The 23,236-nt window shown below is 45.8% G+C and overlaps 1 protein-coding gene across 4 annotated transcripts in view; it reads right to left on the reverse strand.

Moving 5' to 3' along the window:
• Positions 1-23,236, reverse strand: part of LRRC4C (leucine rich repeat containing 4C) — a 587,320-nt gene that overhangs the window by 40,634 nt on the left and 523,450 nt on the right. For all 4 annotated transcript variants that reach the window (XM_075281197.1, XM_075281195.1, XM_075281196.1 and 1 more), the window contains one exon: positions 8,228-8,348. The gene's annotated coding sequence lies outside the window, so the exon portion shown is untranslated. The remainder of the gene's footprint in view (positions 1-8,227; positions 8,349-23,236) is intronic.

A 23,236-nucleotide genomic window follows, 5' to 3' on the forward strand; every position in this document is an offset into this window, starting at 1 on the left:
AAATTACAAAGACAATTTCCCGTTATTACGCGGTGGACGCGTTGCGGCGCGGCCATTGTATCATCACAGATGCGCGGAGCATTTGCACTTGATAAAAGTTGGAATTCACCTTTAGCGGGAGATTACAAGGCGAGCCGCGGAAGATCATAGCGCTCCATTATTCCACAGGTTTGATCCTAATACATTTTGACTAGACTTCAAACAACCGAGAATTGTTTCAAAGAGTCATTGTTGTGTTCAGCCCGGCTACCATCAACCTTTGATGTGCTTCTTCATTTTCCATCCGTGCACAGACTTGAGCCAGGAGATCGCTCCGCTTATGTGTTGTGCAGTTTTAATGCGGAAGAGATAATACGGATTTACTTTAGTTCTCTTACTTTTGCAAATAACCGGAGGATATCAGTATAGGGTTAACACGTGAAACAATGACGATTTAAAGGGCACCTTCCACCACCTCCACCAACTCCAACTCTTTGCACCCATCAATAGGTGATATTGCACTGATTCCGGCACAGTTGGAATTTTTGCTCTAGCCCCCACCATTCCTGAGCAATCGATGTTGTTATTTTCAGCTCCAATAGGCTAGTTAAACTCTCTACTGCCAGGTGGGTGGTCCTCAGCAGAGAGTCTGGAACACGCCCACTTTGTAGTAGAGAGCCTGATGAGCCAATTGGATGCTGTAGCTAACAGAAACGATTGCTCGGGAATGGTGGGGGCTAGAGAAAAAAATCCAACTGCGCTGGAATCAGTGGAACGGAGACTATAGAAGAGTGCAAAGAGTTGGAATTGGTGAAAATTGGGGAATACTTCAGGAGCATTAGAAATCTTGGCGTAGGAGGAATTGACCTCATGACACACCATTTTTGGCATCCCTGGAAAGTCTAGACACCAACCTAATGGTCTACAAAAACAAAAACAGTACCTCTTACACCTATGTCATGGGCCTCTTACCTAGTCAACCAATTCCCTGCTATAGACTGACATTGTGGTAATACCCCAAAAACATCTGTGGGCAGATGGGTATCTTTTCATGTTGGAAGATCTTCAATAGGGGGCAGTAGAGAGGCAGCTGTCTTCCTTCTGGTTGAGTCTACTCTTAGGGGACTGACTCGTTAAAGGGAACGAGGAAAGAGAAGAAGAAGACAACTAGCTTGGCCTCAACAGTCCCCCGACATCCTGTGACATCCCACAGGCGATCCGAAGACCAAGGAGAGGCAAATTGAGTATCTAAGCGTTCCTTTTAAGGAACCTATTGAAGTCAATTGGAGGCTTTTTTTTCAGCGCTGAAACTGATGCAGATTCCACATCAAATTCTGCGCCATTTTCCTCCGTGTGAATGCACCCTAATAGTGATTTGTTGTTAGTGAACTCCAAACGTTGCGAGTCAAGCTCGGAACTTTGGACAATTGAGGACATATCTGGTTCCACCCCAGCCATTCTGCTCCTCTCCAGTGCTGTATTATATCTGTGTACAGTACGAGTCCTAACCATTGTGGAATACTCAGAATTGGTAACAGGTTTTCTTAATTTTCCGAATATTTTTGTGTTACTGAGCGACAGGCAAAATGAAAATGACAGATTCCAATTGTCCATCTGAGAAGGAACGAAGCAAAGAGGTTAACACGACGGGGACAATGAATTCTTCAAAACAGATGGAGCCTCTGGTCTCCAAAATAAGATGCACTTATGTCCCTCCATCTGAATGCAATTAACAGGAATACAATGGGCAGTGTTATACAGGAAGGAATACGGGAGGGCAGTGTTATATAGGAGGGAATACGGGAGGGCAGTGTTATATAGGAGGGGATACGGGAGGACAGTGTTATATAGGAGGAGATACGGGAGGACAGTGTTATATAGGAGGGGATACGGGAGGACAGTGTTATATAGGAGGAGATACGGGAGGACAGTGTTATATAGGAGGGGATACGGGTGGGCAGTGTTGTACAGGAGGGGATACGGGTGGGCAGTGTTATATAGGAGGAGATACGGGAGGACAGTGTTATATAGGAGGAGATACGGGAGGACAGTGTTATATAGGAGGGGATACGGGTGGGCAGTGCTATATAGGAGGGGATACGGGAGGACAGTGTTATATAGGAGGGAATACGGGAGGGCAGTGTTATATAGGAAGGGATACGGGTGGGCAGTGTTATATAGGAGGGAATACGGGAGGGCAGTGTTATATAGGAGGGGATACGGGAGGACAGTGTTATATAGGAGGAGATACGGGAGGACAGTGTTATATAGGAGGGGATACGGGAGGACAGTGTTATATAGGAGGAGATACGGGAGGACAGTGTTATATAGGAGGGGATACGGGTGGGCAGTGTTGTACAGGAGGGGATACGGGTGGGCAGTGTTATATAGGAGGAGATACGGGAGGACAGTGTTATATAGGAGGAGATACGGGAGGACAGTGTTATATAGGAGGGGATACGGGTGGGCAGTGCTATATAGGAGGGGATACGGGAGGACAGTGTTATATAGGAGGGAATACGGGAGGGCAGTGTTATATAGGAGGGGATACGGGAGGACAGTGTTATATAGGAGGGGATACGGGAGGACAGTGTTATATAGGAGGGGATACGGGAGGGCAGTGTTATATAGGAGGGGATACGGGCTGACAGTGTTATATAGGAGGGGATACGGGAGGGCAGTGTTGTACAGGAGGGAATACGGGTGGGCAGTGTTATATAGGAGGGAATACGGGTGGGCAGTGTTATATAGGAGGGAATACGGGTGGGCAGTGTTATAGAGGAAGGAATACAGGTGGGCAGTGTTATACAAGAGGGAATACGGGTGGGCAGTGTTATATAGGAGGGAATACGGGTGGGCAGTGTTATATAGGAGGGGATACGGGTGGACAGTGCTATACAAGAGGGAATATGGGTGGGCAGTGCTATATAGGAGGGGATACGGGTGGGCAGTGCTATATATGAGGGAATACAGGAGGACAGTGTTATATAGGAGGGGATACGGGTGGGCAGTGTTATATAGGAGGGGATACGGGAGGACAGTGTTATATAGGAGGGGATACGGGAGGACAGTGTTATATAGGAGGGAATACGGGAGGGCAGTGTTATATAGGAGGGGATACGGGCTGACAGTGTTATATAGGAGGGGATACTGGAGGACAGTGTTATATAGGAGGGGATACGGGAGGACAGTGTTATATAGGAGGGAATACGGGAGGGCAGTGTTATATAGGAGGGGATACGGGCTGACAGTGTTATATAGGAGGGGATACGGGAGGGCAGTGTTGTACAGGAGGGAATACGGGTGGGCAGTGTTATATAGGAGGAGATACGGGAGGACAGTGTTATATAGGAGGGGATACGGGAGGGCAGTGTTATATAGGAGGGAATACGGGTGGGCAGTGTTATATAGGAGGGAATACGGGTGGGCAGTGTTATATAGGAGGGGATACGGGAGGACAGTGTTATATAGGAGGGGATACGGGAGGACAGTGTTATATAGGAGGGAATACGGGTGGGCAGTGTTATATAGGAGGGAATACGGGTGGGCAGTGTTATATAGGAGGGGATACGGGTGGACAGTGCTATACAAGAGGGAATATGGGTGGGCAGTGCTATATAGGAGGGGATACGGGTGGGCAGTGCTATATAGGAGGGGATACGGGTGCACAGTGTTATACAGGAGGGGATATGGGTGGGCAGTGTTATATAGGAGGGGATACGGGTGGGCAGTGTTATACAGGAGGGGATATGGGCGGGCAGTGTTATATAGGAGGGGATACGGGTGGGCAGTGTTATATAGGAGGGGATACGGGTGGGCAGTGTTATATAGGAGGGGATACGGGAGGACAGTGTTATATAGGAGGGGATACGGGAGGACAGTGTTATATAGGAGGGGATACGGGAGGGCAGTGTTGTACAGGAGGGAATACGGGTGGGCAGTGTTATATAGGAGGGAATACGGGTGGGCAGTGTTATATAGGAGGGGATACAGGTGGACAGTGTTATAGAGGAAGGAATACAGGTGGGCAGTGTTATACAAGAGGGAATACGGGAGGGCAGTGTTATATAGGAGGGAATACGGGTGGGCAGTGTTATATAGGAGGGGATACAGGTGGACAGTGCTATACAAGAGGGAATATGGGTGGGCAGTGCTATATAGGAGGGGATACGGGTGGGCAGTGCTATATAGGAGGGAATACGGGAGGACAGTGTTATATAGGAGGGGATACGGGAGGACAGTGTTATATAGGAGGGGATACGGGAGGACAGTGTTATATAGGAGGGGATACGGGTGGGCAGTGTTATATAGGAGGAGATACGGGAGGACAGTGTTATATAGGAGGGGATACGGGTGGGCAGTGTTGTACAGGAGGGGATACGGGTGGGCAGTGTTATATAGGAGGGGATACTGGAGGACAGTGTTATATAGGAGGGGATACGGGCTGACAGTGTTATATAGGAGGGGATACGGGAGGGCAGTGTTATATAGGAGGGGATACGGGTGGGCAGTGTTATATAGGAGGGGATACGGGAGGACAGTGTTATATAGGAGGGGATACGGGAGGACAGTGTTATATAGGAGGGAATACAGGTGGGCAGTGTTATATAGGAGGGGATACGGGTGGACAGTGCTATACAAGAGGGAATATGGGTGGGTAGTGCTATATAGGAGGGGATACGGGTGGGCAGTGCTATATAGGAGGGGATACGGGAGGGCAGTGTTATTGAGGAAGGAATACGGGTGGGCAGTGTTATATAGGAGGGAATACGGGTGCACAGTGTTATACAGGAGAGGATATGGGTGGACAGTGTTATACAGGAGGGGATATGGGTGGGCAGTGTTATATAGGAGGGGATATGGGTGGGCAGTGTTATACAGGAGAGGATATGGGCGGGCAGTGTTATTGAGGAAGGAATATGGGTGGGCAGTGTTATACAAGAGGGAATACAGGTGGACAGTGTGATACAGACAAACAGGCATTACATGTGGGAACACGGCCATGTTATAAGGTAGGCAGGGTCTGTAAGGAATGGCTGTAATATGTGTCAATGTGGAATAATAATAATAATAATAATAATAATAATAATAATAATAATAATAATAATAATACCCTTCTATTGACCTTGATGTATAAGCTCAGCTTCTAAAATGTTTTACGAATTGACTGGATCTTTGAGGTTTTTATTTGGGTCTTTTTAAAACCAGGGACATAAACCTGCACTTGGTATAAACAATCTGAAGAAGCCCCAGAAGACGTAGCCCAGAGGTCAGACGTCGGCTGATTATTTGGCTTGTTAATCACTTATTGATTATTCCTTGTCTTAAAGGCGCACAGTTTTACAAGTAAATTTGCCAACCGAGCGGCCATTGCCAGGGAACAAGGAATAATCAATAAGTGATTAACAATGTGAATGAAGACAGCGGTGGTCTGTCCTGCCGCGCGGCCGTTGCCACGCCTTACCGTTTCGATCCTGCACGGTTGCAATCAATGGGCTGTCCATATAATGCAAGGACATGCCGGCTCCTCCAGAGAGACATTCATTGTAGTTGCCTCCCCTTTGGCTAATTAGAGGGACTGTTGTTCCCTGATACGTCATGAGATATACAATACAGAATGGAACCTAACGTGCAAATTTCTATATTTTAGGGTGTAACAATACAAAAAATTGATGCTGCAATATTGTCTAATATCACATTATAACAGATTCCCAACAGGGGCGACTTGGAAACTCGCCAGGGGGCCACAATACTTTGATTGGAGAGATGCCCAGGTAACATATCGGCATCCTTAAGATGTTTTTGTCTTTTGGTGAAAATTATTTGGTCTGGTTATCCCAAGTGTTTTTTTCCGGGGTTGCCCTAAGACTGCAAAGATTGGAAAATACTGGCCTAGGGATAAACATTTGCACATAAATCGTTTTGTAGAGCTCACAATGTACATTTTTCCCTATCAGTATGTCTTTGGAATATGGGATGGAAATCCATGCAAACACGGGGAGAACATACAAGCTCCTTGCAGATGGGTTTTATGCCCTTGGTGGGATTTGAACACTGGGACCCCAGTGCTGCAAGGGTGCAGTGCTAACCACTGAGCCACCGTGTGGCCCCCCCATTTGCACATAAATTGCAATATTAGGGTGATATAAGGGTCTGTATATATCGGGACTAGACGAGCCAGGTTTCTTCCAAAATTTCCAAAAAGTTGAACCCCAAATTTTGAGGGTTCAACAGCCATAATCTAGGATGGAGAAAAAAACAAACAAACACTGATACTCACCTCCTCTCTATAGGGTTCTGTCATGGTGACTGGCCTTTTCTCCCTACTGGCTGATGTCACTGGTGCCCGGACCAATCACAGGCCTCAATAATGACATCACCCAGGAAGCCAGAAGAGGCCAGAATGGAGAGAAGACTGGACACAGATTTTTCTGCACCTCCCCTGGTTATCTTCTTATTATACTCTAGTCTGAACCAAAACTTGCAGACAACCCTCGTGAATTATCAGGGGACAAGTCTCGCTTAGTCCGTCCATCACTCACCGGGATATCTGTTGCTTAATATTGCACTGCAATCTGCAACCATGCAATAATTCGCACACATATGTCTGCGGGGCCCCGACCTTACCACGTACGCCGGCAGATTATACAGCCTGAATTAGGTGTATTTTGTCTGCTGAGCCTTTCACTTACAGATACGGCCCAGTCTAATGCCTGTAATGGGTCTTTTTTTAAATGTACTTAACAATCTTTTAAGCCTCTTACGCTCCTTCTATAAACAGCGCAGTCCACCGCACAGAAACAAACGGCCGCCTGTAGCATCCTGTTACCGGAGTCTTGATATCCCTTTCGTGAAAGGAAAGCCTAGATGTCTAATAACCGGGGATGAACATTGCACCAGTCACAGGTAATATTGAAAATATGGGGACTTCTTAAGCAGGGGCGTGACTCGGAAAGACCAGGCCATGTAGCATGCGTTTAATTTGGGCCCTGTTTACTCACACCCAAACACTATTGTGCCTCCTTTGCACACAGTATAACAACGCCCCCATCCTCTTAGATGTTGAATAACTGTACCATTGCACCAATCACAGGTAGTATTGAAGATATGGGGACTTCTTAAGCAGGGGCGTGACTCAGAAAAATCGGGCCATGTAGCATGCCTTTAATTTGGGCCCTGTTTACTCACACCCAAACACTATTGTGCCTCCTTTGCACACAGTATAACAACGCCCCCATCCTCTTAGATGTTGAATAACTGTACCATTGCACCAATCACAGGTAGTATTGAAGATATGGGGACATCTTAAGCAGGGGCGTGACTCGGAAAGACCAGGCCATGTAGCGTGCATTTAATTTCTACCCCGTTTACTCACACCCAAACACTATTGTGCCTCCTTTGCACACAGTATAACAACCCCTCATCCTCTTAGATGTCAAATACCTGTACCATTGCACCAGTCACAGGTAGTATTGCAGACATGGGGACATCTTAAGCAGGGGCGTAACTTGGAAAGACCGGGCCATGTAGCATGCCTTTAATTTGGGCCCCGTTTACTCACACCCAAACACTATTATGCATCCTTTACACACAGTATAATAACCCCCCCTCCCCCCAATCCTCTTAGATGTCAAATACCTGTACCATTGCACCAGTCACAGGTAGTATTGCAGATATGGGGACTTCTTAAGCAGGGGCGTGACTCAAAAAAATCAGGCCATGTAGCTAGACTATAATAGAAGCTGCAGCCTTATGAGGTGGTTGTATCCTACACATGGCCCGGGGCGCCCCAGGGCACAGCAGTGCAGGCTAATTAACATTCGTTCTCTATATATTCGTTATTGTATTCTGGAGGGATTCGCTCACTAATTAAAGTGCTGTAAACCCTGCGGTCGTGGACCAGATGACGGAGCCGCACAAACAACCTGACAGTCCTTCCAGGATAATGGCTCCGGTTTCTTCTCTTCCCATCTAAAATGTTGAAAATTCAGCAATTTTGTTGCTCTATCTGTTTCTGGGAAAGCTGGGTGAAGACCAATCTGTCATTCTGGTGCACTACAAGGCTTCCTTCCAGAAACAGTGCCACCCTTATCCACAGGCCGTATGATGTATTGCAGCCTAGACTGACTAACCTAAATATGACAACCAGCTAGGAAGACAAAGGGTGTGTGAACTTTTGCAATGAATTTATATAGTCCCTATGTGTCTGTGATACATAAAGGACACAGTTTTCCAAAAAAATCCTTACCGTTTTGTGTCTCCAGCTCCTATGCAGATCTATGTGTCTCCAGGCTACGATACAATCTCTGTGTAGGCTGTCCCGCAGTCGTATGGTAATCCACTTTTTTCTTCCCCCTTTTCTTGCTAACCTATAGAGAGCAAAAGAGAAGAGAGATACAAGGGATTAGCTCAGACTACACAGGGTTGTTTGCAGTCTGTTACCAGGGTGGCATATAGATCTGCATAGAAGCTGTAGATACAAAACGGGAGGAGATTTTTAATGAAGACTATTTACAAAATTGCTTCGTTTTGCATTTAAGATGCTTTGGAATGGTAAAAATGGTGGGAAAAGGTGAAAAATGTACAAACCATTGGCCAAAACAAGACCCCAGTGCCAGTGACAAACGCAAGTCAGGGGAGCCCTTTCAGTTACTATATAACACCACTATGGTGCTGAGAACCATGAGTGGAGGTCTTGTTGCTCTTACTTGTTTCCCAGTTATGTGGTCCCCACCTGGAGCGAGCCCAACATGACTCACTTGTTTCCCAGTTATGTGGTCTCCACATGGGGCGAGCTCAACACGACACACTTGTTTCCCAGTTATGTGGTCCCACTTGGGGCAAGTCTAACACGACTCACTTTTTTCCCAGTTATGTGGTCGCCACCTGGGGCAAGTCCAACACAACTCACTTGTTTCCCAGTTATGTGGACCCCACTTAGGGCGAGCCCAACACAACTCACTTGTTTTCCAGTTATGTGGTCCCCACTTGGGGCAAGCCCAACACGACTCACTTGTTTCCCAGTTATGTGGTCCCTACCTGGGGTGAGCCCAACACATTTCACTTGTTTCCCAGTTATGTGGTCCCACTTGGGGCAAGTCTAACACGACTCACTTTTTTCCCAGTTATGTGGTCCCCACCTGGGGCAAGCCCAACAAGACTCACTTGTTTCCTGGTTATGTGGTCGCCACCTGGGGCAAGCCCAACACGACTCACTTGTTTCCCAGTTATGTGGTCCCCACTTAGGGCGAGCCCAACACGATTCACTTGTTTCCCAGTTATGTGGTCCCTACCTGGGGTGAGCCCAACACGACACACTTGTTTCCCAGTTATGTGGTCCCCACTTAGGGCGAGTCCAACACAACTCACTTGTTTCCCAGTTATGTGGTCCCCACCTGGGGTGAGCCCAACACCACTCACTTGTTTCCCAGTTATGTGGTCCCCACTTGGGGTGAGCCCAACACAACTCACTTGTTTCCCAGTTATGTGGTCCCCACTTAGGGCAAGCCCAACACGACTCACTTGTTTCGAAGTTATGTGGTCCTCACTTAGGGTGAGCCCAACATGACTAACTTGTTTCCCACTTATTTGGTCCCCACCTGGGGCGAGCCCAACATGACTCACTTGATTCCCAGTTATGTAGTCTCCCCTTAGGTTGAGCCCAACACAACTCACTTGTTTCCCAGTTATGTGGTCCCCACTTGGGGCGAACCCAACACAAATTAAGCCCCCTCTCTCCGGAGCCTTCGTGGCAGCAGCAAGGGCTGCCTCCACATTTCATACAATATTGCCCATTGTCCCACCTCAGAGTCACCCTACTCGCCAAGGATTCAAAGTAAACAGTTTGCCTTTATTGGGCATCACATACAGGGGCCGCGTCTTCCTACAGAACTTCTGTGATCGAGTCAAATATTGCCAACGGGAATGTGTCTTCCTAATGGAGACAAGGATTTTGGACGGACGTCTTGTTCTTTATACTCTATGTAATCATTCCTCTTCATTTCTCTGACAGATGAGGAGGATGTGACAGACTGATAGATGGCCCCGCTCCACCAAGCCCAATTCTGAAGCCATACTGATAAACACAGAAAGTATTTGCTCCTTTCAGTAAACCAAAAACGCAGAGTATTTCCTAAAATACCAATAAATTTACTCAAAAAAAGGCAATTTGGGACATAAACGTGTTGCTTTGCATTTCTCTAAAAGAAGCCGGCGCTGTAAACTTTGGGGGCTGAGACTCTTATTGATACTGAGAATAAAGGGGCCACAATGCTGATTAAAGTGAACCCCCAATTATTAATCAACTCTCCATAAATGAATAGTACAGGTCGAGAGAAGAAACATTGTAATAGATCTTATTAAAGAACTCAAATATTGGGCTGATCTTAACTAAAGATCTTATTTCTACAGCACCCAGGCAGACTTTAACCTCCCACACAGAAGTCTATGGAGAGAGAAGAGGGGACAAGGAGAATGTTCATTGACTTCTTGCCTCATTCTATGCAGTGGTAGGGTCTTATCCTGAAATACATCAGTGTCAAAATAGTTCCCTGACTCACAATGTAGGTGCTTGGCAGATACAGATAGCAGCCTCCTCCTATCCACTCCATAGACTTCTATGTAATAAAACAACTCAGCCGTTCTCAATGTCTCATCGATACATTTTTATAGTATTTACATTGCCCTTGCCTTCTTTACACCAACTTTTCTAAGCCCAGACCACCATGGAACTTGTTCACATCTGTGCACACAAATTTTACACCCTTATCGGTGCCCACATTTATGCCTCAGGCTCCCCCATTGATCATATGTTACTGACAGCTTATCTGGATACAGACTATAAATGCTCCTAAGTCACAGGTAAGTCCGGCTACGCATGAAGACTAAGAAATATAATATTCCAGTGCAGTATTTGTCCAGCTGCTATTTTTGCTATTTCCTTTCTGACAGTGGAAGGCTGTGCATCATAAATCTTCTCACTCTAATCCACCAGAGGGCAGGAGGGGATACATTTATGATTTGCTAGAATTAGGGTTGAGCTGATCTTGACTTTTCAGGATCGATTTTGAAATCCGATTTCTGAACATTTTTCATTCGAACCCGAACTCGATCCCAATTCCGATCCCAATGCAAGTCAATGGGATTTTTTTACTAATCGGAGATTGGATTTTATAAACAATCCTTTTCACTATACAGGAAGGAATCTAACAATTGAACGCTTTAATTGTTAGAATTCACGCTGTGTAATGATTTTTTTTTATTCACTAAGTAGCCAGTGGATTTTTTTTTAAATCCTCTGGCTACTTAGTCCCCCCTGGTGTCCACTTACCTGCAGAGATGGCTGGTCCGGTGCCCGGTGTTCTCGTTCTTCTTCGCCTCGCTGCCCTCTGCCTCCCAGGTTAGGAGAGTGTGGGCGGGTTAGGAGAGTGTGGGCGGGTACTGGGAGGAGAGACGTCACGTCTCCCCGCCCTGTACCCGCCCACACTCTCCTAAGCCACAAGCCCCGCCTTCTTCCTAGCTCTTTAAACACTAACCTGGGAGGCGGGGACAGCGAGGCAAAGAAGAACGAGAGCACCGGGAACCGGACCAGCCATCTCTGCAGGTAAGTAGCTACTAGAGATGTTAGCTAGTCTCCCATTAGGGAGATGCAGCCGGCGCGCAGGGGGTTAAGGCTGTGTGTCGGCTGCTTCCATTCATTCCTATGGAACAAATTCCATTCTGTGCTTGGCTCAGAATGAGTGGAGCGTATACTCAGTGTGAAGGCTAACATTCTTAGCTTTTCCCACAATGCTTGGCCAGTAGCAAAGCATTGTGGGAAAAAAATCACCGATCTCGATCCCACCTAAAAAGATTGTGTTTGGAATTCCGATGGCAATCGTGAAATTTTCTCAATCGCCGATCGGAATCCGATCTTTTCCGAACACGATCACTCAACCCTAGCTAGAATGCTAGCTATCAAAGGGGATGAGAAAGTAGATCCGAAATATTTAGTGTGGGGAAGGGGACCGTCCACCGTGGGTTCTGGCTTAATCATTGTGACCACTAGTGATTCCAGAGTTGTCCCTCACACCTGTACACTGGTGCATGAGAAGCAGAACCTTGCAATGGTGCAACGGATACACTTCTGAATGCCTTCCCTAGTATACAAGCAAAGGTTCAGCAGAGGTCAAACTTCCTCTCCCCGCCTACATAGAAAATGGAAAAAACCTTGTAATAATATGTATAAACCACTTAATGAAAGCCTCATAGAAAAAGTAACATAATACGAAGCCGAACACACCATGATCCTGTAACAGGCTGTAAGAGCGGGCGTCTCCTCCATCCCACCGCCTTATGATGTTATTAGAGCACACGCCATAATCATTCTCCAGAAATACGCTTTCAATTCAAGATTATAGGCTGAACGTTCCATCCAGGTAATAATGAGCTCGGCACAATGAAGAAACACAAGGCTCCGCACAACGCTCACTCCTCGCTGTACCCGAATACTTGCCGCCTGCAATAATACTTTGTTCTTAGAGCTTATCTTAATGTACATTTATACTACCTTACATATGTATCTTAAAGGAACACTCCAGGAACAACTGATACAATTTGTTATTATGTGTGTGTTGCTCTGCGGGGGCGGAGCATGATAAAGGACTATAGGAAGCTTCCTTGTCACTCAATATACAATCTATTATTGGGGTGCTTGTAAGAATAATGACCTACGATATCACGTGTATCAGTCACATGACCTTACGACATCTCAGCCCCATTCAAGTGACTGAAACTGGGCTGCAATACCAAGCACGGCCACTATACAATGTATGGCGCTGTGCTTGGTCCACATGTAGCTGATATCCCTGGTTATGATTTATAGCTCTTTATTAACTCGGACATTGATAATTCGACCACATCTTCCTTCTGGAGTAAATAAATTTGCATATTTTTTACCCAGCACACATCGCCTGTAAGTATTTGCACACCCGCTGGATCATCACATAGCGAGCTGGTACAATGTGTCCTTCTTTACTTTTATCTTGGCTCTGAAATAGCTGGAACAAGATGACCAGCTTTGGGGTAAAAAAAAAAAAAAAAAAAAGATTTTTTGATGTGCTGTCAGGAGATGCTATGCTATATGTGTCTATGACTGGCCACCCAGTGGTTGAAATGTGCACTGCAGCTTGTCAAGGCTTTTTCTTAGAATATAGGAACAATATATTGGAGTCGTAGTGAAATTTGTGGAAGTGTAATGTAGCACATCCGACTCCTGACACCTTCCAGTCAGTGGCGTAACTAGGAATGGTGGGGGGCGGTGCCGAATTTTTGACATCCCCCCCTCCTGAAGTCCCAACCAAACCTCCCCCCTGCATTCCTGCACGCAGTAGTTTGCCCCATTGTGGCCCCTACACACAGTATTATGCCCCATAGTGGCCCCTGTACACAGTATTATGCCCCATAGTGACCCCTGTACACAGTATTATGCCTCATAGTGGCCCCTGCACACATTATTATGCCCCATTGTGGCCCCTACACACAGTATTATGCCCCATAGTGGCCCCTACACACAGTATTATCCCCCATAGTGGCCCCTGCACACAGTATTATCCCCCATAGTGGCCCCTGCACACAGTATTATACCCCATAGTGGCCCCTGCACACAGTATTATGTCCCATAGTGGCCCCTGCACACAGTATTATCCCCCATAGTGGCCCCTGCACACAGTATTATCCCCCATAGTGGCCCCTGCACACAGTATTATACCCCATAGTGGCCCCTGCACACAGTATTATGCCTCATAGTGGCCCCTACACACAGTATTATCCCCCATAGTGGCCCCTGCACACAGTATTATGCCTCATAGTGGCCCCTGCACACAGTATTATGCCCCATAGTGGCCCCTGCACACAGTATTATGCCTCATAGTGGCCCCTGCACACATTATTATGCCTCATAGTGGCCCCTGCACACAGTATTATGCCCCATAGTGGCCCCTGCACACAGTATTATGCCTCATAGTGGCCCCTGCACACAGTATTATGCCTCATAGTGGCCCCTACACACAGTATTATCCCCCATAGTGGCCCCTGCACACAGTATTATGCCTCATAGTGGCCCCTGCACACAGTATTATGCCTCATAGTGGCCCCTGCACACAGTATTATACCCCATAGTGGCCCCTGCACACAGTATTATGCCTCATAGTGGCCCCTACACACAGTATTATCCCCCATAGTGGCCCCTGCACACAGTATTATGCCCCATAGTGGCCCCTGCACACAGTATTATACCAAATAGTGGCCCCTGCACACAGTATTATGCCTCATAGTGGCCCCTACACACAGTATTATCCCCCATAGTGGTCCCTGCACACAGTATTATGCCCCATAGTGGCCCCTGCACACAGTATTATGTCCCATAGTGGCCCCTGCACACAGTATTATACCAAATAGTGGCCCCTGCACACAGTATTATGCCTCATAGTGGCCCCTACACACAGTATTATCCCCCATAGTGGCCCCTACACACAGTATTATCCCCCATAGTGGTCCCTGCACACAGTATTATGTCCCATAGTGGCCCCTGCACACAGTATTATGTCCCATAGTGGCCCCTGCACACAGTATTATACCAAATAGTGGCCCCTGCACACAGTATTATGCCTCATAGTGGCCCCTACACACAGTATTATCCCCCATAGTGGTCCCTGCACACAGTATTATGCCCCATAGTGGCCCCTGCACACAGTATTATGTCCCATAGTGGCCCCTGCACACATTATTATGCCTCATAGTGGCCCCTGCACACAGTATTATGCCTCATAGTGGGCCCTGCACACAGTATTATGCCTCATAGTGAACCACCCATGTACAATTATTATACTCTGATGTCTTTTCAGACCCCAGAGCATAATAATCAGAGACCCATCGGAGGATAAAACATAAAAAACACTGTTACTTACCTCTCCTGGGCTCCAGCGCACTTCCCAATGATGTTGGCCATCTTCAATGATGTAAGAGACATCACTTCAGCCCGGGCTTGCGTCATGGTGGATAAGGACGCAGGCCCGAGCTCATGTGATGTCAACAAGTAGGCCTGAAAGCCTGCCGAGGCCAGCAGTGGTGAGTAACAGTGTTTTTTATGTTCCCTCACCTCTCCTGGGCCTCTGATCATTATCTGAAAAGACCGCCTGAGTATAATGCTAATGTTTGTGGCGTTCATAGTGAGGACTATGACTTGTCTTGTGAAGGATATCATGTCAGGGTCTATTACAGCACAAGATGCCAGGTACTGAAATGAGGCTTTGGATGTGGTAAGTGCAATGTGGGAGGAGCTTAGAGCTATACCTGTAGGGGTGCAAAATACCAGTATACGGTAGGCTGGAGATTTTGCATTCAGGCCGGAGATTTCAGGGGGTGGATTTAGTCCCTGTAATATTTCCGGTAATTTCTTGTACTATTTATATAGTCTATAACGGCAAAGGCGGACAAAGACGAGAAACCTGACAGAATCTTTCTTACACGACTGTTTTAAATGTAACTAAGTACAGTAATTATGAGCTGTTGCCTCGCAATAGACATTGTTGCCAGTGGGTGACTCCAATGATTTTCCATAGGAGGCCCAGACCATGGAGTGCGATAATCTACAACCCCATGAATTGTGCAAAGTAAGTCGGTCATTGATGTACAGATGTAGCAAACTTTATCTTGACACCAATTCAACCTTTTATTCTCGGATTGCAGATTTTGTAATTCTATTTTCTGCCCTTGATTATGGGGGCGGCCATCTTTTTCTGTTCGCAGCATTTAGTGATCCGCTTTACAGCACAGTCATGGCCAACAATAGACTGGCGCCAACTCATCGAGGTCTAGGGAGGGGGAGGGGATAAGCTGTGACATCATCTATTGTCAGTAGTGATGTCATGAAGTCTCAGTGGTGTTATCTATAGAGGTGTTATCTTCTATTGTAATCCTATCTGTGATGTAAGCGAAGCTTCAAACCCTTCAGAATTGTAATTGTTTGATATGGTAAATTAAAAATAAATTTAAAAAATCATAAAAAATTTGTAAAATATGTTTAAAATTAAAAACTGTTATTGCTTGATATGGTAAATTAAAAATAAATTTAAAAAAATCATAAAAAAATTGTAAAATATGTTTAAAATTAAAAACTGGTTTACAACGTAAGTAAAAAAAAAAAAATTCTAAATTTTGTCTTACATCATTTCGAGAACCAAAATAATCCTCATCTCGGATTCCTGGCTGATTTATTACATTTTCTTGCCATCTCTGCCTTAAAAATAAACAACCTTTGCGTCTCGACGACACAATCCGTCGCCTCGCGAAGATTCACGATGCATAAATTCGATACGCCTTCCACACACGGCTATTCCGCCGCCAATATTTATTATTTTTAGTTCATTATTTTTTTTTTTTACCTCCATTTTTTATTCATGCGCCCCTCGCACGGATTCGGATACCAGATCCAAAATATTTATTTCGCAGGTAGCGACAGTCAGCGAGGGCGCCTCCTGTAATGGGCTGGCAGCGGCCCCGCGTTATATTTTAAGAGGGTTGTTTTTCCCATCTACGCCCACAATATGTAAAGGAGCCTCCGGCTCTGATTTATTCACAATTATTTCCCGGCACCGAGGCTTATTAATAACAAAAAAGTATTCATCGACGACGTTCCCTGCATCCTAAGCATAAATCTCACGCCGGGCCGGGCGAATTGTCATCATCAATAGGAATCGGAAATTACAAAGTAAAATCTAAGAATGGAGAGCGGTAACAATGTTGTGTCGCTTTAGAATGCAGCAGAGAAGTAAGGAGTGGTGATATAGCCCTGATCTCGTCATCATGCAGTCTGTCTGGGGTGACTTGAAGAGACAAGACGGATTGGAGCGAGACATTATCCATTGAAGATCTGGGCTTGGTTCAAGATGGCGGCGGGAACAACCTTACTGCTGAGTTAAATGGTATTACAATTAGGGTTGAGTGATCAAGATCGGATTCCGATCGGCGATCGAGTAAATTTTGCGATCGGGATCGGATTTCCAATACCGATCTTTTTAGGCAGGATCGAGGTCGGAGGTTATTTCCCACAATGCTTTGCTAATGACCAAGCATTGTGGGAAAAGCTAACAATGTTAGCTAGGTCCCATAGGAATGAATGGATGCAGCAGGCACACAGCCTTAACTCCCTGTGCAGGCTGCGTCCATTCATTCTAATGGGAGACTAGCTTAGCTAACACTTACCTGCACAGATTGCTGCTCCAGTCCCCACTGTTCTCGCTCCTCTTCTCGCCTCGCTGCCCCCACCTCCCAAGTTAGTATTACAGACCGTATAAAGACCGGTCTGGGGGAGGGGATACACTCACATCTCCCCGCCCACACTCTCATAAGCCACAAACCCCGCCTTCTTCCTAGGTCTGTAACACTAACCTGGGAGGCGGAGGCAGTGAGGCGAGAAAAGGACCGAGAACAGTGGGAACTGGACCAGCGGCAGTGGATCTGTGCAGGTAAGTGGACAGCAGGGGGGGGACTAAGTAGCCAGAGGATTTTTTTAATCACTACACAGCATGGAGTCTAAAAATTGAACGCTTTAATTGTTAGACTCCACGCTGTGTAGTGATGCACTCACATCTCCCTGCCCTGTACCCGCCCACACTCTCCTGAGCCACAAGCCCTGCCTTCTTCCTAGGTCTGTAACACTAACCTGGAAGGCAGAGGCAGCGAGGCGAGAAGAGGAGCGAGAACAGCGGGGACCAGACCAGCGGCAGCGGATCTGTGCAGGTAAGTGGACAGCAGGGGGTGACTAAGTAGCCAGAGGATTTTTTTAATCACTACACAGCGTGGAGTCTAACAATTAAAGCGTTCAATTTTTAGACTCCATGCTGTGTAGTGAATAGGATCGTTTTTAAAATCTAATCTTCAATTATTAAAAAAATCCCATCAATTGGGATCGGTTTCGAATGGAAAATGATCGGAAATCTGAAATCTCAAGATCGGCTCAACCCTAATAACAATATAGTATATTACAATGTCTTGTGTTGGTCAGTAACACTCCGCCGGTCTATACACCTGGGTCAGTGACCGCTATCCGGCAGACACATTGTAACCACTACACATAACACTCATCCCCATGATTGTACACGCGTGTCCCTGTGTACAGGCGGTATGAAATATGTAAGAGTCGTTATAAATTCCTTCTGATAGAATCTTTTCACTAATGTGCATTGTGGGTATCTATAGATCAAAGTACACATTGTGCAGATCTCAGCAGTCCGCTGCACCAGATTTATCCCAGAGAATCTCCCCATGGAGTTAATAATCCAGACTCCGCGCCTCCACATATACTGTACACCTAATAATTACCCTGTGATCACTAGAAACCGGCTGCAGGCCAAACATTTCCTAGGCTTTGGCGGACCACAGATCCCAGCATGCCCGGATACTATATTTAGATACGGTCTTTATCTAGGTGCAGTCATGCAGAGAGATAACAGGGCTCCATGTGACAGTGCAGCGAGCGGATCTGCCATATGGAGTCGTAGTAAGTTCTGTACAATTACTGCCTGAGATAAATTCACCTCTGCTATATCCGTAGATGTCGTCTTAAGATGCTCCATTATGTATTTACGACAGGTGGTTACAATGTTGTGCAAATTGTCACATAAATGTGATATTAGTAAATAGCAGAGAGAAAGCCTCTGCAGCGCCACCTGCTGGTCACTAGTCATAGTGCACACAGGCTTCTCTGCTTTTACCCTAGTGCAGTGATGGCGAACCTTTTAGAGACCGAGTGCCCAAACTGCAACCCAAAACCCACAAAATTTTCGCGGAGTGCCAACACGACAATATAGACTTAATACTATGCGGATCCACAATTGCGGTCAGTTACTGACCAAAAATTACAGTCATGTGGGGCTTTACAGAGCTTTCAATAATACAAACAACGTTGTACTGAAATGTAAAGGTCTCGGCATTTGGTACTTTGAACAATTAATTTTCACTATTTACATCGCACAGGATCTGTTTTATAGTTACCGTGTAATATTCTTACATCCTGTACTAATATCACGTCTGCTATAAAACAGATACTGTGTGATATAAATAGTGAGGGGACCCCAGACAGTATTATATGCTCTGCAGTGGGCCCACCACACAATATTATATTCTCCACAGTACCACAGTAGCCCCCCAGTGTTATATGCTCCGCAGTAGGTGTCCCCCCCCCCCCACAGGATTATATGCTCCACAGTGGCATCCACACACAGTATTGTGTGCTTATAAATAGCCCCCCCCCCCAGTATTATATGCTCTTTAGTACACCCCGCAGTATTATAAGCCACCCCAGTATTATAAGCCCCCCCAGTATTATAAGCCCCCCCAGTATTATACACTCCCCCCAGTATTATACACTCCCCCCAGTATTATACACTCCCCCCAGTATTATACACTCCCCCAGTATTATAAGCCCCCCCAGTATTATACACCCCACCCAGTATTATAAGCCCCCCCAGTATTATACACTCCCCCCAGTATTATACACTCCCCCCAGTGTTATACACCCCACCCAGTATTATAAGCCCCCTCAGTATTATACACTCCCCCCAGTATTATACACTCCCCCCAGTATTATACACTCCCCCCAGTATTATACACCCCACCCAGTATTATACACCCCACCCAGTATTATAAGCCCCCCCAGTATTATACACTCCCCCCAGTATTATAAGCCCCCCCAGTATTATACACCCCACCCAGTATTATAAGCCCCCCCAGTATTATACACTCCCCCCCCAGTATCATACACCCCACCAAGTATTATAAGCGCTCCCCCCAACATCATATACACAGTGAGCCACTCTCATACTCACCCCTGAAGAGCCGCCGGCATCCACCTTCTTGTCACTGGCGGCGCTGATGACGTCATCGCGCCCGCGTCGGGGCAGAGGTCAAATTCTGCAGCCAGTGTAGGCCGCGGTCGCGCGATCCGCGGCCTACCCTGACAGCTTTCAGCTGTATGTGCATTTGCACATACAACTGAAGGCAGTGATCGCTCATCAACGGGGAATCCTGTACCGGATTCCCTGTTGGTGAGCGATCCGGGCGACCACATGCGTGCCAGCATGGAGGGCTCTGCGTGCCCTCTCTGGCACGCGTGCCATAGGTTCGCCATCACTGCCCTAGTGCTACTTTGTAGATAGACATTACAGGTTTTATGTATGAGAAGATATCCCGACCACAATAAGGACATCATGGCTGGTTATCAGGAGGACACTACATGTATGAGAAGATAACCTGACCACAATAAGGACATCATGGCTGGTTATCAGGAGGACACTACATGTATGAGAAGATAACCTGACCACAATAAGGACATCATGGCTGGTTATCAGGAGGACACTACATGTATGAGAAGATAACCCGACCACAATAAGGACATCATGGCTGGTTATCAGGAGGACACTACATGTATGAGAAGATAACCTGACCACAATAAGGACATCATGGCTGGTTATCAGGAGGACACTACATGTATGAGAAGATAACCCGACCACAATAAGGACATCATGGCTGGTTATCAGGAGGACACTACATGTATGAGAAGAGAACCCGACCACAATAAGGACATCATGGCTGGTTATCAGGAGGACACTACATGTATGAGAAGAGAACCCGACCACAATAAGGACATCATGGCTGGTTATCAGGAGGACACTACATGTATGAGAAGATAACCTGACCACAATAGGGACATCATGGCTGGTTATCAGGAGGACACTACATGTATGAGAAGATAACCTGACCACAATAAGGACATCATGGCTGGTTATCAGGAGGACACTACATGTATGAGAAGATAACCTGACCACAATAAGGACATCATGGCTGGTTATCAGGAGGACACTACATGTATGAGAAGATAACCCGACCACAATAAGGACATCATGGCTGGTTATCAGGAGGACACTACATGTATGAGAAGATAACCTGACCACAATAAGGACATCATGGCTGGTTATCAGGAGGACACTACATGTATGAGAAGATAACCCGACCACAATAAGGACATCATGGCTGGTTATCAGGAGGACACTACATGTATGAGAAGAGAACCCGACCACAATAAGGACATCATGGCTGGTTATCAGGAGGACACTACATGTATGAGAAGAGAACCCGACCACAATAAGGACATCATGGCTGGTTATCAGGAGGACACTACATGTATGAGAAGATAACCTGACCACAATAGGGACATCATGGCTGGTTATCAGGAGGACACTACATGTATGAGAAGATAACCTGACCACAATAAGGACATCATAGCCGGTTATCAGGAGTGGGGGCTTATCTCCATTAAGAACCAAAGGATCATACATAACGTGCCCAAGACACTCCATTAAACAACACATCTCATTTTTTGACTATTAGACACAGCACCAAACAGTGACTATTGATGGTATTGCAGCTCGGTCCTATTATCTTGAGATGTATTGAACTGCAATACCAGACACAGCCACTAGGAAAAGTACAGAGCTATACCTAGCAAGCCATGATGTGGATGATGCTATAGCAGTTATCTGATCCATGGCGATGTTGAGTGTCTGAATTCACTGATCCCAATCCATATTGTAGTCCTAAACCACCCCTATGGACTACATGTAATACCTTATTTCTCCTGCGGAGGCAGTGCAGGGAAGATGAACAGGTCGATATGAAGATCACAGCTGATGATTACGGATCACAGTCGTGAAAAAACTTATTTTCGGGTCACAAAAGTGGACAGCTCCTTTAAACAGACGGCCATCCTACAGATTGACTGGCTTATTAGACTTTAGAAGTCGCGGCGTTCGCGGCGCCGCTCATTATACCCGGTGCAGCTTCCTGCCTTAATCACACCCAACATGCAGTAATGTGTCTCGTTCAAGCACATTAGTCGGATGCCGTTTCCCGGGAAACTGTTTCGTACTTTGCAGCCCTAAAATGCGAGCGAGAAAAAAAAAAATGTAATTTGGGTTTAGTGTCAGAGAACTATGTGAAGTTTTATGTGTGAAATTCATCATTTCGATTGTAAACCCGGTTTGGATGTGCGAGTCGGCTTTGACTTTAATCAGCGGTCTAAATTTAGTTGGTTCAATCATATGAAATAATGAGGCATGCATAGGAAGCTGACGGCGACGGGATCTGAACGGCGCCGGCTGGATGTGGCACGGGGATCGGCGCACCGCCGCGCAAATTGATAATAAAATCTCTTATATATTTTATTTTTTTTTAGTAGGGATATAAAGGGGCGTTTAAGCAAACAGATGCTGACTGTAAAATCGGAAAAACGAGAAGCGAACGACAGCTGGTTCCTAATTTTGGGGTTTTTTATTTTATCATATTTTTTGGCGTTGTTGATGGTTTGGTTCGCGACGTAGAGGAGGGAATTGCTGAACTGAGGTGGAAGATGATCTAGAGCCAATGGAATGGACGTAGGGATCGATTCTGGTGTTGGGAAGAGTAACAAAAATGGGTATAAATTGAGGATAAAGGAGTTGTGGGACTTGGATGGGACTGAGCTGCTGCTATACCATGTGACCATTCAATGGATTAACCCATGAAATATTGTCCTCTTCTTGGCTGAACATGATATACAGGAACCCTGTTTCCTGAAACAGCCCAGAACACTATAAACTATAATGTATCAAATGTATCTTGTCTTGTCTAATCTCATCTTATCTTGTCTTATCTTATTTTATTTCATCTCATGCATATAGATACATATAGGAAAATATTTGATAACTAAGGTCCGGTTCACATTTGCGTTCGGGTCATTCCGTTTTCTCTCCACATTTATGGGGTTCGCAGGTTCCTAAGGTAACCACTTATTTATGCAGATTAGGTTGGCGACCCCCCGAACGGAAACCCATATGCAGATGTGAACTGGGCCTAAGAGATCTGCATTTTTTACTGGAATTTTCCACTTAGATAGATAGGAGATAGATAGATAGATAGATAGATAGATAGATAGATAGATAGATAGATGATAGATAGATAGATAGATAGATAGATAGATAGATAGATAGACAGACAGACAGACAGACAGACAGACAGACAGACAGACAGATAGATAGATAGATAGATAGATAGATAGATAGATAGATAGATAGATAGATAGGAGATAGATAGATAGATAGATAGATAGGAGATAGATAGATAGATAGATAGATAGATAGATGATAGATAGATAGATAGATAGATAGATAGATAGATAGATAGA

The sequence above is a fragment of the Leptodactylus fuscus genome, chromosome 7, assembly GCF_031893055.1.
Source record: "Leptodactylus fuscus isolate aLepFus1 chromosome 7, aLepFus1.hap2, whole genome shotgun sequence".
In the NCBI taxonomy this organism is placed as follows: Eukaryota; Metazoa; Chordata; class Amphibia; order Anura; family Leptodactylidae; genus Leptodactylus; species Leptodactylus fuscus.